Here is a 12,382-nt window from a genome sequence, read left to right as displayed (position 1 = left end):
ATACACATAAGTAGTAGGACAGGACAACGCAAACGTTAGCAACACTAGCATACTTATGCAAGCTACATGCTAACGATAGATTTTAGCATCAAGCTGTCTTAGCATATTCCCTGTAACTACACGTACAACAACATAAACATAAGTAATAGGACAGGAGAACGCAAACATTAGCAACACTAGCGTAGCTGTATGTCGAGCTACACGCTAACAATTGATTCTAGCATCAAGCTGTCTTAGCATTATCCCTGTAACTACACATACGACAACATACACATAAGTAGTAGAACTGGACAACGCAAACGTTAGCAACACTAGCATACTTATGCAAGCTACATGCTAACGATAGATTTTAGCATCAAGCTGTCTTAGCATATTTCCTGTAAATACACGTACACCAACATAAACAGAAGTAATATGACAGGACAACGCAAACGTTAGCAACACTAGCATACTTATGCAAGCTACATGCTAACGATAGATTTTAGCATCAAGCTGTCTTAGCATATTCCCTGTAACTACACATACAACAACATAAACATAAGTAATAGGACAGGAGAACGCAAACATTAGCAACACTAGCGTAGCTGTATGTCGAGCTACACGCTAACAATAGATTTTAGCATCAAGCTGTCTTAGCATTATCCCTGTAACTACACATACAACAACATAAACATAAGTAGTAGGACAGGACAACGCAAACGTTAGCAACACAAGCATACCTATGCAAGCTACATGCTAACGATAGATTTTAGCATCAAGCTGTCTTAGCATATTTCCTGTAACTACACGTACAACAACATAAACATAAGTAATAGGACAGGAGAACGCAAACATTAGCAACACTAGCGTAGCTGTATGTCGAGCTACATGCTAACAATAGATTTTAGCATCAAGCTGTCTTAGCATTATCCCTGTAACTACACATACGACAACATACACATAAGTAGTAGGACAGGACAACGCAAACGTTAGCAACACTAGCATACTTATGCAAGCTACATGCTAACGATAGATTTTAGCATCAAGCTGTCTTAGCATATTCCCTGTAACTACACGTACAACAACATAAACATAAGTAATAGGACAGGAGAACGCAAACGTTAGCAACACTAGCGTAGCTATATGTCGAGCTACACGCTAACAATAGATTTTAGCATCAAGCTAGCTTAGCATAGTCCCTGTAACTATACATACGACAACATAACATAAGTAGTAGGACAGGACAACGCAAACATTAGCAACACTAGCATACTTATGCAAGCTACATGCTAACGATAGATTTTAGCATCAAGCTGTCTTAGCATATTTCCTGTAACTACATGTACACCAACATAAACATAAGTAATAGGACAGGAGAACGCAAACATTAGTAACACTAGCGTAGCTGTATGTCGAGCTACACGCTAACAATAGATTTTAGCATCAAGCTGTCTTAGCATTATCCCTGTAACTACACATACAACAACATAAACATAAGTAGTAGGACAGGACAACGCAAACGTTAGCAACACAAGCATACCTATGCAAGCTACATGCTAACGATAGATTTTAGCATCAAGCTGTCTTAGCATATTTCCTGTAACTACACGTACACCAACATAAACATAAGTAATAGGACAGGAGAACCAAGCGTTAGCAACACTAGCGTAGCTATATCATGATTGGTTGAAAAGTTATCTTGGTGGCAGAGAACAGTACGTGCATATGAATAATGTAGATTCAGATAAAAAGATTATAACACATGGAGTACCCCAAGGTTCTGTATTGGGACCAAAATTGTTTTTATTGTACATTAATGATATCTGTAAAATCTTTAAAAAACTCAACTGTATTCTCTTTGCTGATGATACAAGTCTGTACTGTTCTGGGCAAGACCTTGGCCATCTCTTAGGGACTGTAGAGAGTGAACTCCACATACTAAAGCAATGGTTTGATGCCAATAAACTATCAATCAACCTAAATAAAACAAAATATATAATTTTTGGAAATAGGAAAAATAACAAACAGTGTCATATAAGAATTGATGATATGGAGATAGAAAGGGTGTATTCAACAAAATTTTTGGGAATCCATATAGATGATAAATTAAATTGGAAACTGCACATAAATATACTTAAGACAAAGATGGCAAAAAATATTGCTATGTTACATAAAATAAAAAACTCCGTAAATCAAAAGGCTCTTATCATGTTATATAATTCTTTTGTACTCCCTTATCTTAATTATTGTGTCGAAATCTGGGGTAACAATTACAAAACAAACATTAAATCTATATTCTTACTTCAAAAGAAAGCGATTAGAATTGTAAATTATGCAGATTATCATGACCATACCAATGCTCTGTTTATTAAATTAAAAACATTAAAACTGCACGATCTTGTTGACCTCAACACTGCTATTGTGACGTACAAAGCTCATAACCACATGCTGCCTGGGTGTCTACAGGAGAGGTTTAAACCCAGAGAGAATCCCTATGACCTCAGAGGTTCAGCTGTCTTCCAGAAAGCTAAGATAAGAACAAGCTTAAAAAGTAGATGTGTTTCTGTCAGGGGGGTTCAACTGTGGAACAGCTTGGATAATTCCTTAAAATGTTCCAGTTCTATTCACACATTTAAAAAACACTTTAAGACCAATGTCTTGAAAAAATATATCACTCTAGAATCAACACAGTAGTTAATACTATGATCAATGTTAATTCAAATACTAAATGTGGGTTATAAATAATAATGGAAGTACAATTGTTTGTATATAGTATATAAATTGGTACAAAGGTTTAACATGTCTACAAGGATATTTCACATGCCTTTACTGTGTATATAATTGAACTGTGTTTATGTTATGTATAATGTGTATTTATAATATGTTGTACAATGGACATTCAATAATTTTCGGAAGTTTATTTTGTACTTGACATTGTTTATAGGGTTAGGCGCAATAAGTGTTCAACTTCAGCCTAAACCCTTTCGGTCTGCAACATTTTCATTTTCAATTTGGGAATGTACAACTGTTTGTTTGTTTTGTTGACGATTGACCGAAGAATAATAAACTTGAAACTTGAAACTATATGTCGAGCTACACGCTAACAATAGATTTTAGCATCAAGCTAGCTTAGCATAGTCCCTGTAACTATACATACGACAACATAACATAAGTAGTAGGACAGGACAACGCAAACATTAGCAACACTAGCATACTTATGCAAGCTACACGCTAACGATAGATTTTAGCTTCAACAGTCTATAGCAGTGTTTTTCAACCACTGTGCCGCAGCACACTAGTGTGCTGTGAGATACAGTCTGGTGTGCCGTGGGAGATTATCTAGTTTCACCTATTTGGGTGAAAAATATTTTTTGCAAACCGGTAGTTGTAGTCTGCAAATGATGTGTTGTTGTTGAGTGTCGGTGCTGTCTCGAGCTCGGCAGAGTAACCGTGTAATACTCTTCCTTATCAGGAGGTGGCAGCCGCTAGCTAATTGCTTTGTAGATGTCAGAAACAGCGGGAGGCAGAGTGCAGGTAAAAAGGTGTCTAATGCTTAAACCAAAAATAAACAAAAGGTGAGTGCCCCTAAGGAAAGGCATTGAAGCTTAGGGAAGGCTATGCAGAACCAAACTAAAACTGAACTGGCTGCAAAGTAAACAAAAACAGAATGCTGGACGACAGCAAAGACTTACTGCGGAGCAAAGACGGCGTCCACAAAGTACATCCGAACATGACATGACAATCAACATACAATGTCCCCACAAAAAAGGATAAAAAACAACTGAAATATTCTTGATTGCTAAAACAAAGTAGATGCGGGAAATATCGCTCAAAGGAAGACATAAAACTGCTCCAGGGAAATACCAAAAAAAGAGAAAAAGCCACTAAATTAGGAGCGCAAGACAAGAAGTAAAACACTACACACAGGAAAACAGCAAAACAGTCCAAATAAGTCAGGGTGTGATGTGACAGGTGGTGACAGTACACCTACTTTGAGACAAGAGCTATAGTGATGCATGCTTGGTTATGCTTTAAAGGCCTACTGAAAGCCACTACTAGCGACCACGCAGTCTGATAGTTTATATATCAATGATGAAATCTTAACATTGCAACACATGCCAATACGGCCGGGTTAACTTATAAAGTGACATTTTAAACTTCCCAGGAAACTTCCGCTTGAAAACGTCGCGGTATGATGACGTATGCGCGTGACGTCACGAGGTCAAGGGAAGTGTTTGGACCCAATTCAAATACCTCTGTTTTCTTCGACAAAATTCCACAGTATTCTGGACATCTGTGTTGGTGAATCTTTTGCAATTTGTTTAATGGACAATGGAGACTGCAAAGAAGAAAGTTGTAGGTGCGATCGGTGTATTAGCGGCTGGCTGTAAGAACACCAACACCAGGAGGTTGTGTTGTGTTTTGAGCAGGATAGCAGACGCACTACGGTGAGTACAGCTTTGGCTCCCAAACATTTGATCGCTTGCCCGTACGTGCGTGTCGATATGTGCATGTCAGGTACGTAACTTTGGGGAAATATATGTTTCTTGCCGACTCTGATGGCGGCCGGGGTGTCGTCAAAAGCGTACAACGCCCGCCGCCGCATCTAAGTTAGCTTCTATTTTTTTTAGCTTCGCCAAGCTGAAAAATATTAACCGCGTATTTACATGTTCATGGTTTAATAGTATTGTTGATCTTCTGTCTATCCTTCCAGTCAGGGTTTTTTAAAAATTTAGTTTCTATCTGCATTTGACTCTGATGCTATCACGTTGGCTACGTAGCTAGGTTAGCTTCTATTTTTTTAGCTTCGCCAAGCTGAAAAATATTAACCGTGTATTTACATGTTCATGGTTTAATAGTATTGTTGATCTTCTGTCTATCCTTCCAGTCAGGGTTTTTTTTAAAATTTAGTTTCTATCTGCATTTGACACTGATGCTATCACATTGGCTACGTAGCTAGGTTAGCTTCTATTTTTTTAGCTTCGCCAAGCTGAAAAATATTAACCGTGTATTTACATGTTCATGGTTTAATAGTATTGTTGATCTTCTGTCTATCCTTCCAGTCAGGGTTTTTTTAAATTTAGTTTCTATCTGCATTTGACACTGATGCTATCACGTTGGCTACGTAGCTAGGTTAGCTTTTATTTTTTTAGCTTCGCAAAGCTGAAAAATATTAACCGTGTATTTACATGTTCATGGTTTAATATTATTGTTGATCTTCTGTCTATCCATCCAGTCAGGGTTTTTATCTATTTAGTTTCTATCTGCATTTGAGACTGATGCTATCACGTTGGCTACGGAGCTAGGTTAGCTTCTATTTTTTTAGCTTCGCCAAGCTGAAAAATATTAACCGTGTATTTACATGTTCATGGTTTAATATTATTGTTGATCCTCTGTCTATCCTTCCAGTCAGGGTTTTTATCTATTTAGTTTATATCTGCATTTGAGACTGATGCTATCACGTTGGCTACATAGCTAGGTTAGCTTCTATTTTTTTAGCTTCGCCAAGCTGAAAAATATTAACCGTGTATTTACATGTTCATGGTTTAATATTATTGTTGATCTTCTGTCTATCCTTCCAGTCAGGGTTTTTTTTAATTTAGTTTCTATCTGCATTTGACACTGATGCTATCACGTTGGCTACGTAGCTAGGTTAGCTTCTATTTTTTTAGCTTCGCCAAGCTGAAAAATATTAACCGTGTATTTACATGTTCATGGTTTAATAGTATTGTTGATCTTCTGTCTATCCTTCCAGTCAGGGTTTTTTTTAAATTTAGTTTCTATCTGCATTTGACACTGATGCTATCACGTTGGCTACGTAGCTAGGTTAGCTTCTATTTTTTTTTAGCTTCGCCAAGCTGAAAAATATTAACCGTGTATTTACATGTTCATGGTTTAATAGTATTGTTGATCTTCTGTCTATCCTTCCAGTCAGGGTTTTTTTAATTTAGTTTCTATCTGCATTTGAGACTGATGCTATCACGTTGGCTACGTAGCTAGGTTAGCTTCTATTTTTTTAGCTTCGCCAAGCTGAAAAATATTAACCGTGTATTTACATGTTCAGTCACTGTGAATGTCCATTTCGCAGTCTTGACTCTCATTTTCAAGAGGATATAGTATCTGAGGTGGTTTAAAATACAAATCCGTAATCCACAATAGAAAAAGGAGAGAGTGTGGAATCCAATGAGCCAGCTTGTACCTAAGTTACGGTCAGAGCGAAAAAAGATACGTCCATCACTGCCTCTCAAGTCCTTCACTGTAACGTTCCTCATCTACGAATCTTTCATCCTCGCTCAAATTAATGGGGTAATCGTCACTTTCTCGGTCCGAATCTCTCTCGCTCCATTGTAAACAAAGGAAAATTGTGAGGAATACTAGCTCCTGTGACGTCACGCTACTTCCGGTACAGGCAAGGCTTTTTTTTATCAGCAAGCAAAAGTTGCGAACTTTATCGTCGATATTCTCTACTAAATCCTTTCAGCAAAAATATGGCAATATCGCGAAATGATCAAGTATGACACATAGAATGGATCTGCGATTCCCTTTTAAATTAAAAAAAATCATTTCAGTAGGCCTTTAAAGTCATATCCAACAATTGCGACAATTTTTTACTGTCAACTGAGTTTAGTTTTTTAATGATTTGATGCTGGTGGTGTGCCTCCGCATTTTTTCAACGCAAAAAATGTGCCTTGGCTCAAAAAAGGTTGAAAAACACTGGTCTATAGGTCCCTAAGATATATAGATATGTAATGTATTCATACATTGTTTATGTAGCATGTATATATAACCTAATCATATTGTTTCTTCAATTTAAAAATAGCTGACCGTTTTTCCCCTCTTCTCTGGGATTATATTCCCAGTTTTGATCTGGGACGTCCGGTCATTTATAGCATATAAGAATATTCTATTACTGTTAAGCAAACTATGAATAATAAAACGTGTGTCATTTATCATAGCTACACGTATGACACAAAAAGCGTGTGAAAATCAGTGGTATTCAGTCAGGTAAGATGAATTAATGCGCTGACAGTTCATTGCTCCTGCCAAATGTATTGCACTGAGTGGAGCAGATCACCACTCCAAGATGGCGGCCACGCGTCTCGTCAGCGGCAGTAGGCTACTGCGCTCCATGCTGCGTACCCTTAGAACATGTCTATGGGTCCAACCCTCCCAAACAGATCCTGGATCAGTGACTTCTGCTGCTCGTCGAGGCCAGAGAACGACGACGAGGAAGTCTGGCGGTAAAAACTAAAAATGTAAATCATCACCAGAATGTGTTCTGTAACTTGGACATTATTTACTCATGATGGGGTTTTTTTTATGATAGTTGTCTGAATTCACAAAAGTTGCGGCGAAAAATTAAGATGTTTTGAGGCCCCTTTTTTTTATAGCATTAATTTATGTTGTGATTTTTATGACTTCAACTAAGAGGTAAATGTTTTTATACTACATTACTATATAACTATGTTGTTTTTGTGCAGGAATCAAATGATTTTTTCGATCGGGCACCTTGATGGGCAGCTAAGAGGTTCAAGGATGACGTGTTGACTGTTAATTAAGCAGCAGATGAGCATCAATCTCCATCAAAGACTGCCCATCTTAGCGATAAAGGTGATACAGGTGAGTGTTAACGATCGCTAATTAGTGCCATTGTTATGCAAATGAAGCGGCGAGTTATTGTTCTTTGTGCGGCATTGTTGTAAGTGATGTTATGTGCTAGCTGATATGCTAACACTTGAAGTGTGAAGCTAACTTTAACCATGTTTTTTTTCATTTTTTTATTTATTAAAATGTTTATTATTGAACAACAAACACACATTTATAATTCACACAAAAGTCAAGGCACTTTCAATCCAATCCAATCCACTTTATTTATATAGCACATTTACACAACAAGAATGTTTCCAAAGTGCTGCACAGCCATGTTAAAAACAATATTAAAAACAATATCAAAAACAATATTATGCTACACCAATGACTGAATAAAAACAAAGAATAAATGAATAGAAAACCAATACAGAGACAATATAAAAAATAAATATGATTAAAAACGATTTTAAAGGGTAAAACCAATTAAAACAGTAAAATAGACATCAAAATGTATAACCCTAACCCTAACCACACAGGACAACAGAGGACAGAAAAGAAACAAAAGCAAATTCAGATTTAAATATATATATATCCATCCATCTATCCATTTTCTACCGCTTGTCCCTATAAATATATATAAGTATATATATTTATATAATCACTCGCCATACAGCAATTACCTGACACCTTCTATGTTAGCTACCTCTCTTTGTTTATAATGTCTATTTTCTGCTGGATCTACTCTCTATTTTATGCTGCAGCTGTTACATATACTGTAATATTGTACATGCTCATTGTTATATATTGTCTATATGATATAAACATATAATATAATATATCAGTATATATCATATACTGTACATATATTATGTAAATATTACAAACCGGTATATGTTATATTTTATATTGCTACTATGGTACATTTCCATCCTTACACTTTCCATCCTTTGTAACTGAGCTACTGTGTGGAACAATTTCCCTTGTGGATCATTAAAGTTTGCCTAAGTCTAAATATAAATAAATAATAATAATAAAAAATATGAAAAAAAGACAAAAATGTACCTAAATCACTTTAAATGTTTTTAACAAAGATATCAATTTAAGGGCGTTTGTACTCTTAATCATCCTCCAAGATTTGATGGATAATAATAAACCATTAAGCCAATTAGAGAATGTAAGCCTTACTTTCATTAATCAACATTTATGTAGAAATGTTTTTGCCTGTAGCATAATAATGTTGACAAACATTTCAATGTTGTAGTCGTTTATGAAAATACCAAATGTGATCTCTTTTATAGAGAATGGGGATATCTCCACACCCTTGTCTCTCAGCCAATCGCTGATCTCCTCCCAAAACACATGTACACTCTCACATTCCACACACATGTACAGTATCACACATACACATGTACAGTAACACACAAACACATGTACATACACTCTAACATTCCACACACACATGATTGACATCCTCTACAGCTCCACAGATATATCATGTTAAATTCAAGTTTCAAAAAATCCTTTGAAGGGTATATTCCATTAATAATTGTATATTGTATTTCTTTAATTTTGGGAAGAATTGGGTATGTAATATATCTTGTCCTTATTTTCCTTAGTTTAACTTTTGTAAACTTTAACCAACATTTTATAAGTGTGGTGTATGTTTTGGTTATTGATTTTTTGTGTGTGGAAAAACAACAAAAAGTTGGTTTATTTGAATTTCATTTTAAATGTGATAAAACAAAGTGTTTTTCTTTTTAAAGAGCAATGGCTACATTAACATTAACATATAGATTTAATGATTAATTTTCATAATCAGACATCAAAAATGAAGAAAAAAAACTCAACTCAATCCCAGTTTTACAATACTTGGGATAGGAATTTACAAAGCTATTGAGAAGACAAATATGATACTTATTAAATACAAACCTAAAAAAAAAAGGAAAACAAAAAAATTTATAAACGCAACGGTATCAATAATAGTTATCAGTGTTTCCCACACATTCATTTATTTGTGGCGGTCCGCCACGAAAGAATTACGTCCGCCACAAATAGATTTTTCGTTTTTTTTTGTTGTCCTGTCCAGCTTCTCAGGCAAATCATATAGTTGATGTAGATGCCCATATAGGCTGTTCAGATTTACTTTACAAAAGAGAAGTGTAGGATACTTCTCTTGTTGTCTTATTTGTATTTGACCACTACTGTTTTCTGTTTATTTGTTACTGACTGTGGCAGGACACCTCTGCCTCTGTTTCACTTTATGTTGCTGGTAAATAATATGGTTGTAGTAGTAGGCTAAAGTTAAATTATTTAGTATGCACTAATTAAAGGGGCAGAGCTTTAAGAGACATTTTAGCTTTTATATTTTATAAGATATATTTTTTGTAAGAACCACAATTAATAAATATATTTCAGTGAATAACTTATTGTTCAAATCTGTATATAAATATGTACATAAAGTGTTGTAATTATATTGTAAAATGGATGGATGGATGGATGGACGTTTAAAACAAAACTGTTATTATTAATTAGTAAGTATACATTTTTTGAGCCTTTTTAGAGAAAATCATATCATTGTAGTAAATTATGCAAATTACTCGATGTCATGGTGACCACGCCAATAGCCACGCCCATAGCCACGCCCCCACCGCCACAGGTATCTTGGCAGTTTGTGGGAAACACTGGTTATAATATCAATAATAATTGTTTTTAATCCAAAATTGTTATCTTCAAATAAAAAATAATTAAATCAATTCATAATAATAATAAATCGGTGAAAAAAGGAACGTTTATTTGTAGAGTACAATTCATACACAAGGCAATTACAAGAAGGAGAAGAAAATGTAAAAAATATATCAATCATAATTCCTATGAAGGAAAGAAAATAACATCATCATAAAAACAATCCTAATTCAAATTGGGATCGGTCGAATAGTGTAGATAAAATACTTTCAGTTGTCTTATGCACAATTAACCTGCTCAGTGGCCTCAGTGAGATCGGTAGGTCGTGAGTTCAAACCCCGGCCGAGTCATAACAAAGACTATAAAAATGGGAGCCATTACCTCCCTGCTTGGCACTCAGCATCAAGGGTTGGAATTGGGGGTTAAATCACGAAAATGATTCCCGGGCGCGGCCACCGCTGCTTCTCACTGCTCCCCTCACCTCCCAGGGGGTGAGCAAGGGGATGGGTCAAATGCAGAGAGTAATTTCACCACACCTAGTGTGTGTGACTATCAGTGGTACTTTAACTTTTAAAAATAAACATGTTTTCAGTCTGGATTTGAACATTGCCAACATTGAGGCCTGTCTCCCACCTTCTCGAAGACTATTCCAGATTGCTTGGTCCTGACTCTGGGCACCAGCAGGAGACCACTCCGAGGTTCCGAGAGCTCGAGGCGGCTCATATGGTTCTAACATGTCAGAGATGTACTTTGGCACAAGACCAAGCAGAGCTGTTTTAAAGTCTATTCACTGAACAACAGGAGGTGTGCAGTGACCTTGACACTGGACTAATATGGTCATATTTCCTGGTTTTGGTCAGGACTCGAGCAGCAGCATTCTGGGTGTACTGCAGCTGCCTTACAGCTCGTTTAGAGAGCCCAGTGAGGAGGCTTTTACAGTAGTCTAAATCAGTGTTTTTCAACCACTAGTGTGCCGTGAGATAGTCTGGTGTGCCGTGGGAGATAATGTAATTTCACCTAATTGGGTTAAAAATATTTTTTCGCAAACCAGTAATTATAATCCGCAAATGTGCCGTTGTTGTGTGTCTGTGCTGTCTAGAGCTGGGCATAGTAACCATGTAATACTCTTCCATATCAGTAGGTGGGTGGCAGCAGGTAGCTAATTGCTTTGTAAATGTCGGGAACATGGTTTGTCGTGATCACAATATGCGGGAGGCAGCGTGTAGGTAAAAAGGTATCTAACACTTAAACCAAAAATAAACAAAAGGCGAGTGCCGTTAAGTGCCGCTAAGAAAAGGCATTGAAGCTTAGGGAAACTAAACTAAAACTGAACTGGCTGCAAAGTAAACAAAAACAGAATGCTGGACGACAGCAAAGACTTACAGCGTGTGGAGCAGACGGCGTCCACAAAGTACATCCATACATGACTAGCATTCAAAAAAGCGGTTATTCATCCTCTACTCAAAAGACCTAACCTCGATCCTGACCTCATGGTAAACTACCGGCCAGTGTCCCACCTTCTGTTTATCTCAAAAATCCTGCTAGCCTGTTCATTGGATGGGGACATCTCTACGCTGCTGACCCGTCTCCGCTCGGGATGGTTCCTGCTGGCCCCACCATGGACTGGACTTTCGCTGATGTGTTGGACTTTCACAATATTATGTCAGGCCCACTCGACATCCATTGCTTTCGGTCTCCCCTAGAGGGGGGGGGGGGGGTGTTACCGGGTTACCCACATATGCGGTCCTCTCCAAGGTTTCTCATAGTCATTCACATTGACGTCCCACTGGGGTGAGTTTTCCTTGCCCGTATGTGGGCTCTGTACCGAGGATGTCGTTGTGGCTTGTACAGCCCTTTGAGACACCTGTGATTTAGGGCTATATAAATAAACATTGATTGATTGATTGATGACAATCAACAATGTCTCCACAAAGAAGGATAGCGTCCGCACAACTTAAATAGTCTTGATTGCGAAAACAAAGCAGGGGCGGGGAATAGCGTTCCAGGAAGACATGAAACTGCTACAGGAAAATACCAACAACACAGGAAAAGCCACCAAAATAGGAGCGCAAGACAAGAACTAAAACACTACACACAGGAAAACACCAAAAAAAATTTAAAAAGTTAGGGA

The 12,382-nt window shown here is 37.0% G+C and overlaps 1 protein-coding gene across 3 annotated transcripts in view; it reads left to right on the top strand.

Moving 5' to 3' along the window:
* The first annotated feature begins 7,460 nt into the window (after positions 1 to 7,460).
* The window catches only part of LOC133644424 (tumor protein p63-regulated gene 1-like protein), a 118,225-nt gene continuing 113,303 nt past the window's right edge, over positions 7,461 to 12,382 (top strand). For 2 of the 3 annotated variants that reach the window (XM_062038888.1, XM_062038886.1), the window contains exon 1: positions 7,461 to 7,599. The gene's annotated coding sequence lies outside the window, so the exon portion shown is untranslated. The remainder of the gene's footprint in view (positions 7,600 to 12,382) is intronic. The other variant, XM_062038887.1, reaches the window with a different exon arrangement.

The sequence above is a fragment of the Entelurus aequoreus genome, linkage group LG27 (genome assembly GCF_033978785.1).
Source record: "Entelurus aequoreus isolate RoL-2023_Sb linkage group LG27, RoL_Eaeq_v1.1, whole genome shotgun sequence".
Classification (NCBI taxonomy): domain Eukaryota; kingdom Metazoa; phylum Chordata; class Actinopteri; order Syngnathiformes; family Syngnathidae; genus Entelurus; species Entelurus aequoreus.
The sequence above is the reverse complement of the archived record's forward strand: the minus strand, read 5'-3'. Positions and strand labels throughout refer to the sequence as shown.